Below are 18,181 nucleotides of genomic sequence, written 5' to 3'. Positions count from 1 at the left end.
ATCTAGCTGATTGGCTCCTCTGCGGTGATGTTCATTGGGCTGTTTCCCTGCCCTTCAGACTGCCAGCTGATGATTGGCTCACAGCGGCCCCAGCAACATCTAGCTGATTGGCTCCTCCACGGAGCTGCTCATTGGGTGACTTCTTTGGCTCTGCCCACGCAACCCAGCCAATCGGCCTCAAGAGAGGAGGATTGTGGGAGGTTGAGAGGCTGGTGTGGGGGAGAGAGGCTTGTGGAAGCCGGTGGTGGCAGTTGGGCTCTGAGGGTTTTTCCCTGGAGCTGTTTTGTTTGGCGTTTGTAGTTCTAAAAATAAAGTTAGTTTCTTTTTGACAAGTGGCTCCTGATTTGTGCCAAGCCAGACTTCGGCATTTGGTGGCCCGTACGGGGAACGAACCCGCGACCTTGGCGTTATCAGCACCAAGCTCTAACCAACTGAGCTAACAAGCCAGCAAGCTTCAGACTGCCCCAGCAACATCTAGCTGATTGGCTCCTCTGCGGTGATGTTCATTGGGCTGTTTCCCTGCCCTTCAGACTGCCAGCTGATGATTGGCTCACAGCGGCCCCAGCAACATCTAGCTGATTGGCTCCTCCACGGAGCTGCTCATTGGGTGACTTCTTTGGCTCTGCCCACGCAACCCAGCCAATCGGCCTCAAGAGAGGAGGATTGTGGGAGGTTGAGAGGCTGGTGTGGGGGAGAGAGGCTTGTGGAAGCCGGTGGTGGCAGTTGGGCTCTGAGGGTTTTTCCCTGGAGCTGTTTTGTTTGGCGTTTGTAGTTCTAAAAATAAAGTTAGTTTCTTTTTGACAAGTGGCTCCTGATTTGTGCCAAGCCAGACTTCGGCATTTATGCGTTCTGGATATTAATTATTTGTCACTTGAGTAGCTGGCAAAGGTTTTTCTCCCGTTCTGTAGGCCCCTTCTGCATGCTGTTGTTTTCCTTTGCTCTGCAGAAGCCTTTTAGTTTGGTGCCATCCCATGTACTGCTTCATGGTAGTATTTCCTGAGCTATAGTAAGCCACTGCCCAGGCCTGTATATTGGAGTTTTCCCTTTATGTTCTCTTCTAACGGTTAAGAGTTTTCTGATCCACTTCCTGGGTCTTTGATCCATTTTGAGTAGACTTTTGTGCAGGGTGAGAGATAAGGGAACAAGTTTCAATCTTTTATGTATGGATATCCAGTTTTCCCAGCACCATTTGTTAAAGAAACTGTCTTTTCTCCAACATAAGTATTTGGCAGCTTTGTTAAAATCAAATGGCTGTAGTTGTGTGGGCTTGTCTTTGTCTTCTACCTTGTTCCCTTGGTATATGGCTATTTTTATGCTAGTACCCAGCTAAGCTCCCTTCTCCCTCAGCACTGGAAATTAAACCCAGGAGCACTCTGCCACTGAGTCACATCCTCAGCGCGTTTATCTCGAGGCAGGTCTCACTAAGTTGCTCAAGCTATCCTTGAACTTGCCGTTCTCCTGCCTCACCCTCTTGTGTTGCTGGGATTATAGGCATGCACCATGGTGCCAGCCCAACCTGTGTTGGTTACTATGGCTCCTAAGTATAATTTGAAGCTGGGTATTGTGATGCTTCCAACTTTACTCTTTTTGCTCATAATTGCTTTGGTTATTTTGGCTGTGTTATTCTTACATATGAATTTTAGGATTTTTTCCCCTAGTTCTGAGGAGAATATCATTGGTGTTTTAATGGAGATTGCCTTGAATCTAAATATTGCTTTTGGTTGTAAGGCCGTTTTGACAATATTCTGCCTATTCACGGACGTGGGGGCTCTCCCCACATAGTTTTTCTTTCAAGATATTTGTCCATTCATCCAACTTATTGAATATATTGGCATAAAGTAGTTCATAGTATTCTCCTGTTGTGCAGTAAAGGGTTAACTTGGATGGGTTGGGCTGCTCAAATCCAGCATGTTCCAAAGAGAGGACTAGCCTTTGACTTGCTTTGGGGTGATAAACTCGAGACCCTTGGAAAACCTTGCCAGATAAGATTATCTTATAGCTGGGTAGCTGGCCTTATTAGACACTTTATACTAACAATGTGATTTATGGTGAATACTGTTTTTGTTTGTTTGCCTTCCTGGCCTTGCTGTATTAGTTTGGTGTCTGGAGGAACTGGATATTGGATAGCTAGTAAGTTGTAAGAATCCTCCAAGCCTCTGTGACTGATACACCTGGAAGAACTCTGCACATCAAAGTTCCAGTATGCTTTCCAGGTTGGCAGTACTTCATTTTGTGTAGTCACATATCATTTCTGGGAGAGTTAAGTGCTGTTTCTAAAAATACACTGGTAGGGGACAACCGGAAGCTCCCACCTGATTTTTCCAGGACTCATAAGTGCCCTGTGCCTTTGCTGATTTTAATCTATATCCTTTCATTGGAGTAAACTGAGTTCTGAATCATTTCTAGCACATCATCAAACCTGAGGGTGGAACTCCCCTGACACTTATCCTTCTGGCAGGTACAGGGACTGAACACAGGGGGCTCTAAGCCACATCCCAGTGTGCCCCCCACCTTCTGAGACAGAATCTCTCGATTGCTGAGGCTGGCCTGGAACTTGCCATTCTCCTCTCTCTGCCTCTCGAGCAGCAGGGGTTAAAGGTGTATGCTATGCCTGATTTATTCTTTTATAGTGATTTCACTCCTCTAATTCCTTATATTGATTATTTACTTGTGTTGTGTCTCCTTTCTTTATTCCTTTCTTTTTCTTCCTATCACTCACATTAGAGCTTATCAGTTTTATTAATTTTTCACCAACAGCCAGATTTGGGTTTTATTGAATTTTTCTATTGTTTATTATTTTTATTTTGTTGATTTCTACTCTAAATTTTACTTTTTATTTCTTTTGCTTATTTAGATTTTATTTGCTCTTATTTTCTTAGTTTTCTAGGGTGTAAGCAGATAATTGCTTTTTAAAATTTTTCTTCTTTTCTAAATAAATGTTTAGTGCAATAAAATTTCCCTTAAGTACTACTTTAGAACTATACAATGATTTTTGATGTCATGTTTTCATTTTCATTCAATTGAAAATACTTTTTAATTCCTTTTGATTTTTTTTCTTTGAGTCGTGAACTATTAAAATCTGTTACTTAGTTTCCAAATATTTTGGAGATCTTTCTGGAGTCCTTTCTCTTATTGATTCCTACTTTAATTTCATTGTGATCAAGTGGTTTGTATAATCTGAATCCTTTATATTTACAGAGATTTTTTTATAGCAGATAATATAATCTCTCTTGGAAAGTGTTGTATGTTTAAATGAAAAGAACATGTATACTGCTATTATTAGATGGAATCTTCTGTTAGTGCCAATTAGGTCAAATTCTGTATCCTCCATGATTTTCTGTCTACTTGTTATGGTATTTATTCAGAGATGGGAACAGAAATATTATACTGTAACTGTAGATTCATCCATTTCTCTTTACAGTTTTCTCAGTTTCACTCTATAAAGCTTAAAGCTCTGTTATCAGTACATGTTTAGGATGGCATATCTTCCTTTTTCTTTGACTCATTTGTCATTATGAAATGACTTTCTCCTTCCCTGAAATTTTGGTCTGAAATCTATATTTTTATATTAATAGAGCCACTTCAAATTTCTTTTAATAATATCTGCATTGGTGCATCTGTTTTCCTTTTTAAAATGATTTTAATCTATTCCCTACTCTATACAATTTTATTTATTATGAGCTCTTTATTTTGTTGTTGGTGTAGGGTCACAGGGCACACCCTTACCTGTCTATCTGTAGATGTTCTTACGCCATACATAGCACAAAAACCTTCCTAGTGTATACTTCCACTTCTCCTCTCCTGGCCTGTGTGCTGTTGTTTAAACATTTCACTTATACACCTCAAAGTCCACACTGAAATGTGAGTATCTTTGTTTAAATTGTCAGTTACCTTTTAAAGAGGTTTAAGTTAAAAAGTCATATGTGTTTACCCATGTAGACACAATTTCCTGTGCTCTTCATTTCTTTTTGTAGATCCTTATTTCTATCAGGTATTGTTATCCTTCTGCCTGAAGAACTTCCTGTTCCATTTCTTTTAGTGTAGGTCTGCTGGTGATGAGTTCTTTAAACTTCTTTCTATATGAAAAGTATTTTGCCTTTCCTGTTTGATTGGACATAAAATTCTAGTGTGACTTTTTTCTCTATTAGTACTTTGTAGATGCAGTTCCACTCCCTACTAGCTTGCATTGTTCCTGATGAGAAGTCTGCTGTCATTCTCATCTTTGTTCCTTCATACATAAGGTCTTTTCTCTGTTTTTAAGATTTTTACTTCTCCATATTTCTTGTGTTTGAAATTATTTAAGCTGCTTGGATATGCACATTTGTTGTTATTACCAAATTTGAAAAATTTATGGCCATTGTTCCTTCAAATATATTTGAGTTTTCTTTTCTCTCTTCCATTCTAATTTATGTCCCTCAGTCACCTCAAGAAACCATTTCAACTATTACTCCTGTTTTGCCAAAGATGAAACAGAGGCACCAAGAGAACTAGTCCAGTTTTCACAGCCTGCATTCAAATCCAAGCATATGGCTTTAGGATCTATGACCTTAACTATCCTGCCATTCTACTTTTATAATAGTCCCCAGTTTTTAAGGAACTAGGGCCAACATTTCACTAAATTCTTATGTGGCTCATATGAGCAGAATGTGAAGACTGATAATCACTAACCCTCCATGATATTTGCATTTTCAAGCCCGTGCTTATGTATGCAGATTAATCTTTAGTAAGTGAAATATTATATATTCTACCACAGAGAAATGAGATATATTTTTGAGATGTAGCAGAAGCTGGTTTTAGCCACTACCTCTCCCAGTTTTGCTCAATCTTGGAATTTTCTGTTTTGGTTTCCCTGAGATGTTCCTAATTTTTGCCAACTTCTCTTAATCCATTCCTCAGACTGTTAAAGATTTCTGGTTTCCCTTTTTTAAACTTTTGTGTCCTTTCATGACATCAGCTAATGGGAAAGATGGTCATAAGAGTGTTTTCAAAATGAAGTGCTGCAAGTAAGTGAACCGCTTGCATTTTCTTTTGGGAAGCATTCAGAACTCCTTCCATCCATTTAGATTCTAATTTGTTCACTTGTATTAGAATTTTTGTCGGGCTGGGGATGTGGCTCAAACAGTAGCGTGCTTGCCTGGCATGCGTGCGGCCTGGGGTTCGATTCTCAGTACCACATACAAACAAAGATGTTGTGTCCGCCGAAAACTTTAAAAAAAATATTAAAAAATTCTCTCTCTCTCTTTATTTAAAAAAAAAAAGAATTTTTGTCTGTCCCTGAGTGCATCACTATGAGGTAGCAATAAGAGGTGGGGAAAGGATTTTTGTTGACTGCTACATTACAGTAACTACAGCAAGCCTGAGATGGTGGATTAATATTATTGGATGGATGGATGGATAGATGGGTGAATCAAGCCATACTGAAGGCCACCTGGAAAAGCCAAAGGAGACTGAGCAGGTAAAATAAGCAGCAGATGATATATTCAGCATGAAGTACATATATAGCACATAGGCAATTGAGTCTTAAATGTTGATATTTTGGCTATGGGATATGTTTTCTACTTATATTATTTTGACTTCAGAATTTATATTTACAATAAGGTAAACATACAGACTTTAAGAAGATGTTGGAAAACTGAATTTCCCCTTTCTTTTCTATATGGTATCTTCACTGGAATATTTTAAATGTTTTCCAATGAAGAAGTAATTCCTTTTAATTGCATGAGTATTTCAGGCATTTAAAAAAAATGAGAACACATAAAAAACATTAACTAGAACTGCTGGGCAAAATAACTCTCCTGTTTAACAGTTTCCATCAGTCTTCAGTTTAATTACAGGTTATTCTGCCAGATTTCTCCAGAAATAATTGACTGAATGAAGTCATTTCATTGGATATTTACAAACACTAGACTTGTAAAGGGGGACATCTGTCAATTCCCCTTTGGCTTGAAAATGATGGAGGCTGACCTGGCAGTGCACAACTGCTATTCTGGGATCGGCATATTTTGATACTCATTAACACAGTAAGGAAAGAGAGAAAAGTAAAACTTGGCTTTTACACTTAGCCTTAGTTTTGTAATTTTTTTGCAGTGAAATATATGTGAGACTACAAACCTGATTTGGTCTAAGATACAAAGGGATTAGATAATGATTTTTTGTGTGTGGTTTTTAGAATATCTTAACATTAAGAATAGTCTGGGAGGAATCTACAAAGCTTTGGGTATCTGTAGTCAAAGCTTAAGTATTGGTGTATCAAGCATGATAAAAATGAATTGCCAGGATCAATTTGTTAATGTGATCGATTTTGTGTTCTGTAATAATGTGTTTTGTTTTGGATTAAGTAATAATATTTGATTTTGAAGGCATAATCTCAAATGGAAAGCACACAAGATGAAGATTAGACTGGGATTTATTTTATCTCAGGCAGCCTACAGGAAATTCCAGAAGACAAGATCAATATAAATGAAGTTTTTAAAGAATTGAAGTGGAATGCCAAATTGTGGTCCTGTAGATCCAAGTTTAAAAATGTCAATCCCTATTACTTTGAAAAAATTGATGCATAAACTTCAGATGGTCTTTGCAAAGAATTCCAACTGTGGTAAAACTTACAATGTGATGCATTCAGAGTGTTTATTCATAGTTTAAAATATGTGGAGTTTTCAATCACAACTTATAAATTTGGTGAAAACCCAATTTCCTCTTATGTGGTAGCAGCAGATTTTGCAGGATATCAGGGCTTATATAGTTTTGTGAGCCCTTAGGAAGGAAAAATAAAAATACAACGTTACAGGGACTTGAAAGACTCAACAGGTGACAAGTCCTAAGGCTTAATCAATCTTGATCAGCTTCAGATCAATCTACTTCAGGTTCATTTAATTTCATTTATTTAGAATGAAACGATTCATTATAATCAAAGTGGTGTTCACCTGTAATCTATGTGACTTGAGGATGAGATAGGAATATCTCAAGTTTGAGGTCAGCCTGGGCAATTTAGACCTTCAGTAATTTGGGATGCAGCTCATGGTAGAGTGCTCCTGGGTTCAATCCTTAGTACCAAAAAAAAAAAAAAAAAAAAACAAAAGCCCAGGATGATCCATTCATTCCACTGTTCATTTATTGAGTGAAGCCCTATAAAAGGCATTGTGGATGTGGCTTTGAGTTTGAAGGCCCTGTGCAGCAGGAATAAGGCATTCCTATCCACTCTGAATGTGGAGATAGTGTGCACCGACCTGCTTATTGCACTCAATAGACTTCCTCATATTAATGGTTCTTAGAGGTCTGACTACTAGGAAACATACACCACACACATAGAATTCAACTTCACTCATTCCAGTTTTTAGGCTTTTAAAACATGTGTGCAACATGTAGTAACATCACCGGGAAGACATTTGGGGAAAAGATCATTTAGCCTCCTTGATTCTTTGCTGTGCTCAGGTTTTCCCTCTGGCCAAGTGGGAACTCACATCCTTCTTACAGGTATGCTGAACGAAATTAATGTTCTAGACACACTTGTACTCTTTGGGCAGTTCTGATTAAATGATACCACCAATTGAGCACAAATGGGCAGTGGAGTATGAATAGCTGCTTACCTGGGATGGAGAGGCTGACCCTTCACAACCCAGGTTTGTTCTTCACGACTCCTGGGAGACTCTCCCTTAAGCATCCTTCCATTTCTTATCTGGGTTCTCTGCTCTGGCAATGTTGCCTCCTATGCTGGTTTGTAGAGATTATGTATGAAGACCACCCAGGCAGCCTGTGTGGCGGTTGGAGACCCAAGCAAGAGTAAGATTTTACCCCTTCTTCAAAGTATTTCAGGATGTAGAGGCCCGAAAGGAGTCCTCCCGCAAAGTACGGCTTGGAATTTAAACTTAATGCCAAAGTCACCACACCTTTTTTAGAATAATTACCACTTAACCAAACATTTCTGAGTTCCTTATAAAATGGCCCCCACAGTCACTTAACCATTTTAGTAGTTCTTCTCTGAACTTGGTCCAAGTTTTCCATAATTCTGGTTAACAAGGTGCTCTGCAGGGAATGCAGTGTCCAGGTGCATAACCCTGCCAGGGCATTTGGTGTGGTGGGGGGAGCAAGAGTAAGATGACAACCATCCAATATCCCTCAGGCTCTCGTAAACGTATGGCAGATTTCCAAGCAGGAAAGTGGTGCTCACAGTAAACCAGTAGGCAGGCAGTCGGGAACAGCCCTGCCCTGGGTTTAGGTGGAGGAGAAGGCAGGGGCCACTGGCTTGGCAGCAACAGAGAGGAAGTGAGTGAATGCTAAGAAATCTTTCACTTTTTAAATGTTATAAATCTCCTGAACACAAGAAACCCTTCTAAAGCAAGCTGAGAAGGTCTAACCAGGGATGGATGGTTCAAGGAAAGACAGGTCTAATCCGAAAGCTTCCTGGGCTCTGTCCTTTCCCGTTACTTACGTATTCCTATAAATGCGATCACTAAAGTGTTGCTTCATTTTCCTAGTTTCTGATGGTCCTGAAAGGGAATCTGATGAAAAGTCACTTGAAACTGACTTTCTCAGGATAAGCAAATGAGTAAACTAAGGAGTCAGGATTATACTCACAGTACATTTGGCTTCAAGCCCTGGGTTTTTCCCTTAGCCAAACAAACAAGCAATAAAACAAAAATGTGCCCATTACCATATCCTGTTTCTAACACCAATTCAGGAAATTAGGTGCAAACACCTATTGGTGAATTTCTGATTGTTTAATTTAGTTACTGTATCATTTGTGTCCATGTCTTTATTTTTAAATTTTGTAGTACTGCCCCTGCCTTTTTGGATAACTCTTTTCATAACAAAAGATCAAATTCCACAGACATCAGCTTCTGGCACTTAGGAAAACGTAAGTTATGTCAGTTTGTTGGGGGTTCTGGAATACTCTGACTAGGATTCCAGCAAAGGATTGTTAAGATTTAAGTATAAAAGTCAATAATAAATATCTGAGGGGCTAGGAATGTGGCTCAAGTGGTAGCGTGCTCCCCTGGCATGCGTGCGGCCCGGGTTCAATCCTCAGCACCACATACAAAGATGTTGTGTCCGCCGAAAACTATAAATAAATAAATAAATAAATTCTCTCTCTCTCTCTCTCTCTCTCTCTCTCTCTTAAAAAAATAAATATCTGAAAAAATAAGATCTTCTTATTTCTTGATATTTGGGACGTTAAAACCAATTTTTAACAATTTGATTCCAAGGAAAATTAAATATGTATATAATAGACCACCCTAAAATATACATAAGTAAGTAACTTAAGCAAGGAGCTACAAAATCGTCATGACCACTAATATCTGAACCATATTTACAAATACATAATACTGCTATAAAACAAAATGAGGTAAGGAGAACCATACCAGAAGAAATGCAAGAGTTAATACAACCATGCATATTATTGAGGCTTTTTAAAGATACTGTTTATAATCATGAGAGTTTAGATTTCAACTGAAATCTATTATTTCTCACAACCTAGACCTGGTGTGCTGCTGGGATTCTCAACTGAGCACTACTGATATGTATCTTGAGCTGCTGGCCGGAATCTGGCTCTTGTTTCAATCTCCTTTCTCTCCTGTTATTTTTCCCTGACTATCTCGGGATGATTGTTTAAGAAATCTATAATTGAGTGAGGATTTAGGAGGAGGTAGAATACTAATATCAAACACAGAATTATTCTTTCTTTCTCTGGTCTACAACTCTTTGTGTCAGTCAGCCCTATCTAACTTTGGAGGCTGAGTTTGGAAATCAGAATCCCTTTTGAACACAGCTGGACTCTCAGGTAGTTTGGTCTTTGGGGACTGATATACCTAAAATAACTTTGAATAGTTAAATCTGACCACGTGTGAAATGGCAGTTGCCTTTTAATTTTAATGGAATATTTTAGAGCATTTTTTATGGAAAAGCTGTTAAAGTTTTTTTTTTTCTTCACTACCTTAATGAAAAGGGAAAATGTGTTGCTGTAGCTGTTATTTTTTATAATAAATTTAAAGCAGTTCCTGCAAATCTTAACAAGTAAAATCAAATATTTAATGCTTTTGGCAAAATGCCTTTATAAAATTTATAGAACAAAATAAAATATCCTGGATTTAGACTTTTTTTGAATTAAGCAAACTGAATTTCTTAGAGTTTCTTATATCATGTATCAATATTTCCAAGTTAATTTGCTGTGTGCAAACATCAAACCTCATCATTACCATTATAGTTATTGTTGCAACTACAGATTTGTGCTCAGATTTTTAGATGGAACAAAAAACTAGATTCACAGGTATGAATATTGCAGATGGAAACATATATATCTTTGACGTGCAAATTAGGATATTCTAGGATATCTGCTCTTGATATAAGGTGTAATTATAAAAGACTTTGTGGGCACTCTAATTCTGGGTCTGCACAAGGCTAAGTTTTTGTACAAAAAAAAAAAACTATTGGCAATGATGTGCTGTAACATTTAATAAAAAGTCCACAGAAAGAAAAAACATCCTGGATTTGCCAATTTCCACAGTATAAATGTGAAATGCAGAGTTAAGAAGGATGCATACAGTTCTCTCTTACCAGCTGATGCCAACCAGCTCTATAAGATCATTGAAGTTTGTGCTCTTAATTAATACATTCTAAGACACAAGTTTATTTTTTTTAAAAGAAGCCTACTAATTAGAGTACTTAGTGAATAATTTTGAATATTTTATAGTGCTTTATGGTAATTGAATGTGGATAAAGTCATTGATATTAAACTGTCATTGACATTCAGATGGGTAGATAGTTTGACAGGGTCAGATTTTAAGGTTGGAACAATTCTGGGTCAGATAATCTTTGGATTACATTTACAAGATGGAGATTACATAGTAATGTGGCTATTACTTTAGTTATACCTTTAGTTAACACAAATCGTCTGTCAAGAAACTATAAATTTGTGCTCTTTATATTGCTTCTTACACCAGAAGGAATTTAAGGTGCCCATATACACACACACATGTACATATACACATACAGAGATTTGTAATCTATATGCAGGGAAGTAAGGAAATCTAACTTAAGATAAAAGAAGTGTAGGAAAAATAAAATGGAGCAGAGAATGAGGAAAGCACACACCAGCCTTGATTCAAGATCTGAACTCCTTCCTTGAGCTCTGTCATGACCTTTGTTCTGAATCTTTTCAGAGCCATGGCTGAGGGGGAAATGATTGGCTATGTCTGTATATTAAAAATAAAGCAAACACAGGGCACTTGGAAGCCGGGGAGGAGTTTCATGAGAATGGTAATGATTTTATTATCAAATTCGTTAAAGAGTATGGTCAACAAATTTAGAAAACAACGTGTTTCACTTTGGTGGTGGTGGGACTTGGGCCTCTACCACCGAACTATGCCCCAGCCCTTGCTTTTTGTTTGTTTTTAATAGCACTGATTGAGTAGCATGATTTGATGTCCAGATTGGCCAAACCAGGCAGCCCCAATATGTAGCTTCAGTTCTATCCAGCTTTACCTAATGCCAAAAAAAAAAATAAATAAATAAAAAACAACAACTGATGGATACTTCTGGGCCACAGCTTAAATCATTTACTTTTCGTCTGGGAAATAATTCCTACATTTTAATCTGAAAGGATTTTAAGAAAGATTCTGAAAGAAAGAACTTCCTTGATTAAAATTATAAAGCACCTATAATTAGCAAGGTATTAGCATGCAGCACAGAACATGCTCAAATTGGATAATTGAGAATTTATGGAAGGGACTGTTTACAAAGATGTGAGCTGTGTTAGTGGAATTAATAAGGCATGATGGCCACAGCCAGAGGCCAGGACCACCAAGGCCTGCAGGGACCAAGGGAAGGAGAGGTAACCAGAACACAAGAGACTAATGGTTGTTTTAGCAAAAGGCACCCTGACAGTTGTGGTTCCTCTAAAGAGTCAGCCACTGCTGTCCTAGGGCCTGACAGGGAGGGAGCCCGGGCTAAACACCCTTCCTGTTCCCCTCCCAGCCTTCCTCTCCTGCTGGTGACCCCCACGAATCTGACTGCCTTTCTTATGGTTTTGTGTACCCACCAGTGATGTAAAAGAGCTTCCACATCTTTGTGAGCAGGCAGTCATTATCATTTTTTTTTAAATGATGGACATTAAAGGGGTCTGTGTAGCGGCAGCTCATTGTGATTTTAATTCACATTTCCTACTGACATCTGGTGTTTGGTGCCTTTTCATGAGCTTATGTACCATTGATATCACTTCTTTGATGAAATGTCTAATCTTTTTGTCCATTTTTGAAGCTGGAGTGTATATTTGCTCACTATTAACTTTTGGGGATTCTTTTTCACTTCACACACATACAGAATTTTGACCATCTCTCTTTGAGTGAACTTGCAAAAGTCCTTGTCTTTGCCTCAGGATACTGTCAGCCTCATACGCTGCGATGAGAAGGTTTCCTCTGTTTATATGCTGGTTTTGGAATAATTACCTTCTTTTGCATTTTGAGGTAAATGTTTAGTTCATTTATCTTTCATCATAAATAACTTCATATAAGGCCATATTTTCCCCTTGAAGTTGAAAATATTCATTAAATTTGTATGTGGAGTATTTTCACTGTCATTCATTTTAAAGCATGTCTCTGTGATCTCTATTTTGCAGGGAAAGATTCTGTTTTTATTCTTTATTGTCATTATTTTATTTACTATCTGTTGGAACATGCAGCTCTTTTTTGGTAAATGTTCCAGGCCTTATTAGTCAAGTCTATTATTCTAATCTTCTGTAAACCATATATATAATCTCTTTTTGATTTCTAAAAGAGGTATGTGGGTTTTCCATTATGATGATGGGTTTATCATTTGTTCTTGCCTTTTTAAAAGGATGATTTATTTAACTAGTATGCTTGGTGCATAAACTTCATAGTTATTATATTTTCTAAGTAGATTTTGTAGTACAAAATTATAACTTTTTCCCTTTTTTCATGAATTTTTAAAATTATAGCACTAATATCAATGTGACTAATTTAAAAAGAATTTAGCAGGTATGTATTAGTTTTCTGTCACTGTGACAAAATTCCCGAGAAAATGAACTTAAAAGGAGGAAAGGTTTATTTTGGCTCATGATTTCAGAGGTTTCCGTCCGTGGTCAGTTGGGTCCACTGGCTTTTGGACGTATGTTAAGGTTACATCATGGCAGGGAGCCTGTGCGGTGTGTGTGTGTGTGTGTGTGTACAGAAACACAGTTGTACCTAAGACCCCCACTGGGTTTGAATTTTCTTTTCCATATCTTCCTTTTCTCCTTCCTCCCTCCCTCCTCCCTCTCTTTCTTTCTTATTAGTTTAACAAACACTTTTGTAATCAACAAATAAATAAAGTCACTCCTCCTTCGGGGCAGTGATTGTCCCACTGTTCTTCCTCCTGGCTGAGTATAGCTCTTCTCCAGTTTTCCATGGTTAGTGTAGTTAACATCACATTCTTTGGTGAGTTGTTATATTAGGCATTTATAACTGATGGAGTCCAAGGTAGTTCACCCCAATGTGGCATCCAGGTGTATGGAATGTTTTGAGCTAAAGGAAGTTGAGAAACAGCAGTTACAGAAATAACTTTCTGACTTTTCCTGAAGCACATTTCTAAAACTTTCATGTGAGAAGTAGTTCCCCTAAACCCAGAGGAAAGGAAGATTCTATGTTCAAGACAGAGGGACTCCAGAAGACTGCAAATGGACAGGCCTTGTTGATTTTCCCCGTTTGCCCATACATTTTGCCCTGTCACACTTTTCTAAACTTTCTACTCTTCATCAGACTTACCATAGAAATGCTTCCACTTTGGGGGGCTTCATTCCCTGTGAAAGCTACTATGTCACATACAACTTATATTAAATAGATTTGTGTTAATCTGCACATTGTTAAAGTGACCCCAATTGAGAATTTTAAAAAATTAAAGGAAAAATGTTTCCCCTCTTCTATGTGACTTCAGTTTGTTTGGTTGTTGATTGAAAATAATCTGCTATAGACTTGGTAAAGGCACATGCATATTGCACCTGTCTGGTTGTACTCTTTGGCCTGATACACAGAAAGTTCCTGGGTTGGAGCCTTATCATTAATGGAGCCAGGATGAGTCACACTTGCAGAGACTCCCCAAAATAGAATTATGTACATTAGGTTTTTCCACATTTAAAAGGTCCAGATGATTTGACATTGATATAAAGATTTAGAGGTGTTTTGGTTTGCACAAACTAGGTATTACATAAATTCACAGATTTAAGACATGGCCCCTGATTATATTTTTAGTTTATTAAATAAAGTTTTGCTTCTTTATTTGAATTTTATTGTAAAATGAACTTGTGCTGGAAATTCTTTTATAATTATGTCAGAACTTCTTAAATGATAGAGAAGAATAATTTTATTTGAGAAAAAGATAGAGACTTGAAAAATCTTTCTCATTCCCCCCAGTCTTAAGCATAAAATTAAAAATCTAAAAATCCTAGTACCATCTCAAATTATATTTAAACAAGAGCTGGCTCCCCAGATGTCACTGACACCTTATGTCAGTAAAGGAGAGTGGAGTTTATTGACTACTCTTGGAAGGGAGTAAGCACCGCATCATGAGATTCTGGCCCTGTCTGGGAAGGGAAGGGAATGGCAGAATTCATTGCAGATTGGAAGTTTGGTTTGAACCTGCCCTTTCAGTGTAGAAACTGGATTAGGATTGTGGAGGAGTCAAAATACAACCTTCTAGGATTAGAAGATAGAGCAAGGGGAAGATTTTGAGGCAAAGGAATGAAAGAATCCAAGGCATGACCCCCGGTACTTTCCACGGAAGAATTGGTGGGTCTTTTGGGAAATTCCTGTAATGAATAATCAAATTGTTTTAGTCAGCATTTTCCCCCTGCTGCTATGACCCAAAGACCTGACAAGAGCAACACAGAGGGGGAAACGTTTATTTGGGTCTCAGTCCATAGATGGCCAAGATGAGGCAGGACATCATGGTGACAGGGTGAGAGGAAGGAAGCTGGGAACATGGCACCCAGAAGGGAGAAAGAGAAAGTGAGCGCACACACGTTCCACTCTCCAGGGACAAAATACATACCCCAAAGGCAGGCCCCCAGCGACCACCTCCTCCAGCCACACCCTGCCCGCCTACTCTACCACCCAGTTAATCCCTGAGGGGGTTCAATTCACGGACTGGGTTAAGGCTCTCTCAACTCAACATGTCACCTCTAAACCTTCTTGCATTGTCTCACACTTGAGCGTTTGGGGGACATCTAATATTCAAACCTATTCTTTGCTTGTCAAGCCAGTGGGAAGAGAGAAAAAGAAATGCTGATAAGACAGAAAAGTAAAATTCCATGAATGTAGGCAGTAAGGCAGGGCTTCCTTCTCCGTGCTGAGGCCGCGTGTGGGTAGAGGGCTTGGGTTCTTATGAGTTATCTGGATTGTGTGACCCTGCACCTGCTCTGCCAACAGATCTCACTGGGATCCTCCTAATTTTCTTCTACTCCTTGTTAGAAAGTTCTAGAATAAAATTTCACCTGAAGTGGGAATTCTGATAGTATAAATGGCATGTTCTAAAGTCTCTGGATCATGATGCGAAGCTCTTGGAGACCAAAGATGTAAGAGCCAGGTCCTCCACTTCCCAGCATGGACAGAGGCAAGACATGTGGGCTCCCTGTCCCCAGCATTATGGCTGAAAGTGACTAAGGGAACTTTCATTATAGGGAAAAGGCGCAGGGCTGAGTCATGACAACTTTGTTTCCAGAGTGACCGGGGAGCCATCAGAACAGAATTAAAAATGAAGGCTCTCCAAGGCTCATCTCAGCCTGTTCAGACTGCTGCACAGAATACCAGGCACTAGATGTTTAAGAGCATTTATTTCTCACAGCTCGGAGGCTGGAAGCTCAAGATCAGGGTGCAAGCATGACTGGATTTTGGTGAGGGCTCTCTGCTGGGTTTGAAGGAAGCAATCTTCTTATATCCTCCATGTCAGAGAGAATGAGAGGGAACAGAGGAGGAGGGAGGGAGGGAAAGGGGGAGAGAGCTCTCTGCTGCCTGGTGTTATAGGGGCACTAACCCACCATGAGCTGCCACTGCCCAAGGCCCCATCACAGTGCGGTTAGGGTTTCAGCATATGAATTTTGGGGACAGAAACATTCAGCCTATAGCAGTTGGCTTTAAATTCATTTTCATCTGGCCTCCAGCTAGGCCCTACAACAGCTAGCATGATGCAAGTAAGGTGAATTAGTGTCTCTTGGGAAAACACATATATCTGCCCTTTTCCTCCTGCTCCAGACTCATTCCACTTTCCCTCCTCCAAATAGAAGATCTGAATTTCCATTTGTTAGACTTTGTACATCTGCTCATGTTTTTTATTGTGGATCTCAAAGGGGACATGATAACCAAAGTTATCAAGCAAAGGTAAAATCATTCTATGTCTATTTACTGAACTGTGTATGTGTGTGTATGTGAGTGTGATTATATGTATGTATATACACATACATGCATATACATTTGTCTATGTGTGTATATGTATATGTACACATGCACACACAAGCAAGCACTTCAAATTCTTTCTTTATCAGTGATTTCTCTTGCTGTCAGAAAGGTCAGAGCAAGATAAGTCCTTTCCTGTTCTGTATCTTGAAGCAACTTTCGTGTCAATGACCCACCTAAGCTCTGTCACTAGACAACCATTACTGGCAAACTGGCCTCAAGGTTTCAAGGTTGGAGAGCCTCAGCCAATGCCGGAGGATGGGACAGAACCGAGGCGCCAAGCAGTGTCCTCAGGCTGCTAATTTGCTGGATACATAGAGCCCTGTTTTGTACCCTCCCCTAGGTTGTGGGTGAGTGGAACCCATTAACATTTAAAAATATTTGCAGAAATCAGAGGGGGAAGGTATTTCTGGAGGGCTAGTACTTGGTGCACTTTCATGCGTGCCAGAGTTTGTTGGCACGGCTCAGTCTTTGATAGAGAACATCTGGGGGGCTGCTGCTGCAGCACAGAGACGTGGTGGAGGGCAGGAACAAAGGGGGCTTGTGAGACAGCGTTCCAGTGGGGAGCTGCTCTGTGAACCAGGCCTTACTTAGTGCCATCCATGCTCAGCTCACTGGTGGCTAGGGCAGGAATGGGCAGGTTTGCCTCCACGTTGCCCTGGTGACAAGTGCTGGCACCTGACCGAGTGCCAGCACAGGGTGGGCTAGTGGAGCTGCAGGCCCTGTTGCCCCTGCTGGACAGACAAGTGTGAGGGCCAGGATCAAACCAGAGAGTGCCACGGGGCACCCGGGGCTGCTCCTCCTCCTGCAGCTTCATTGCTGGGGACACAGAACTGCATGTGCGTCAGAGACGAGGGAAGGCGCCATGTTCATGGACACAGATTCATCACGGCCTCCTCCACAGCCAGCCCTACTCATGCTGCTGGAAACAAGATAAAATGGGTGACCCATCAAGAGTGGGTACATCTCATACACAGAGTTGCTGTTATTAGCTGAAGGTTAATAAGTCTGTTGGATATCTTTCATTTATGGGTGGAATTTATGTTGGATTCTGATTTATGTCTGCCTCACCTTACCTGGCTCGCATCTACGTGGGAGGACGACCCTCATCTGGGCAGTTACTAAATCATACCCTTGCTGATACAGGATGGGGACCTCTGCAGTTCTTCATGAGCTGGTGACTGTGGACTTGGCTAGTCTGCGTGTCCCATCACTGGCCCTCTACGTGGATAACTGTGGACACGGTGTGTGGACATGGTCTGTGTGTCCCATCACTGTTCCACAGAAGATGTGTTTTCCGTGTCCCCTGCTGCTCTTCCCTTTGCTCCCCAGCTGGCCGCTTCCTTTCTGACTCAGCTCCACAAAGCTGGCCCCTCTTTTTTGTTGGGGAGGGTATCGGGGATTGAACTCAGGGGACACTCGACCCCTGAGCCACATCCCCAGCCCTATGTTGTATTTTATTTAGAGATAGGGTCTCACTGAGTTGCTTAGTTGTGTTAGGCTTTACGTTGGCGGATAGTACTCTCACTCTTGTGATCCTCCTGCCTCAGCCTCCAGAGCTGGAGCGATTACAGACGAATGCCACCGCAGCCAGCCAGCCCCTCATTTTTAATATTGCTAAGAGCTCTCTTCTCTGGGGATCCAATGAAGAACCCAGACATTAACACACTCACCAGAGAATTAACCCACCACAGAATTCTGGTGGGTGGAGGTCCAGCGGAGGGCGTACCAAGTGCATAGGCATG

At 40.0% G+C, this 18,181-nt stretch overlaps 1 non-coding gene across 1 annotated transcript; it reads right to left on the bottom strand.

Annotated features, from left to right (window-relative positions):
• Positions 1 to 372: 372 nt before the first annotated feature.
• Positions 373 to 446, bottom strand: Trnai-gau (transfer RNA isoleucine (anticodon GAU)). The gene has a single exon. It is a non-coding gene; the product is annotated as a tRNA-Ile (tRNA).
• Positions 447 to 18,181: the final 17,735 nt, after the last annotated feature.

This window comes from Ictidomys tridecemlineatus, chromosome 10, assembly GCF_052094955.1.
Source record: "Ictidomys tridecemlineatus isolate mIctTri1 chromosome 10, mIctTri1.hap1, whole genome shotgun sequence".
NCBI lineage: Eukaryota > Metazoa > Chordata > Mammalia > Rodentia > Sciuridae > Ictidomys > Ictidomys tridecemlineatus.
The sequence above is the reverse complement of the archived record's forward strand: the minus strand, read 5'-3'. Positions and strand labels throughout refer to the sequence as shown.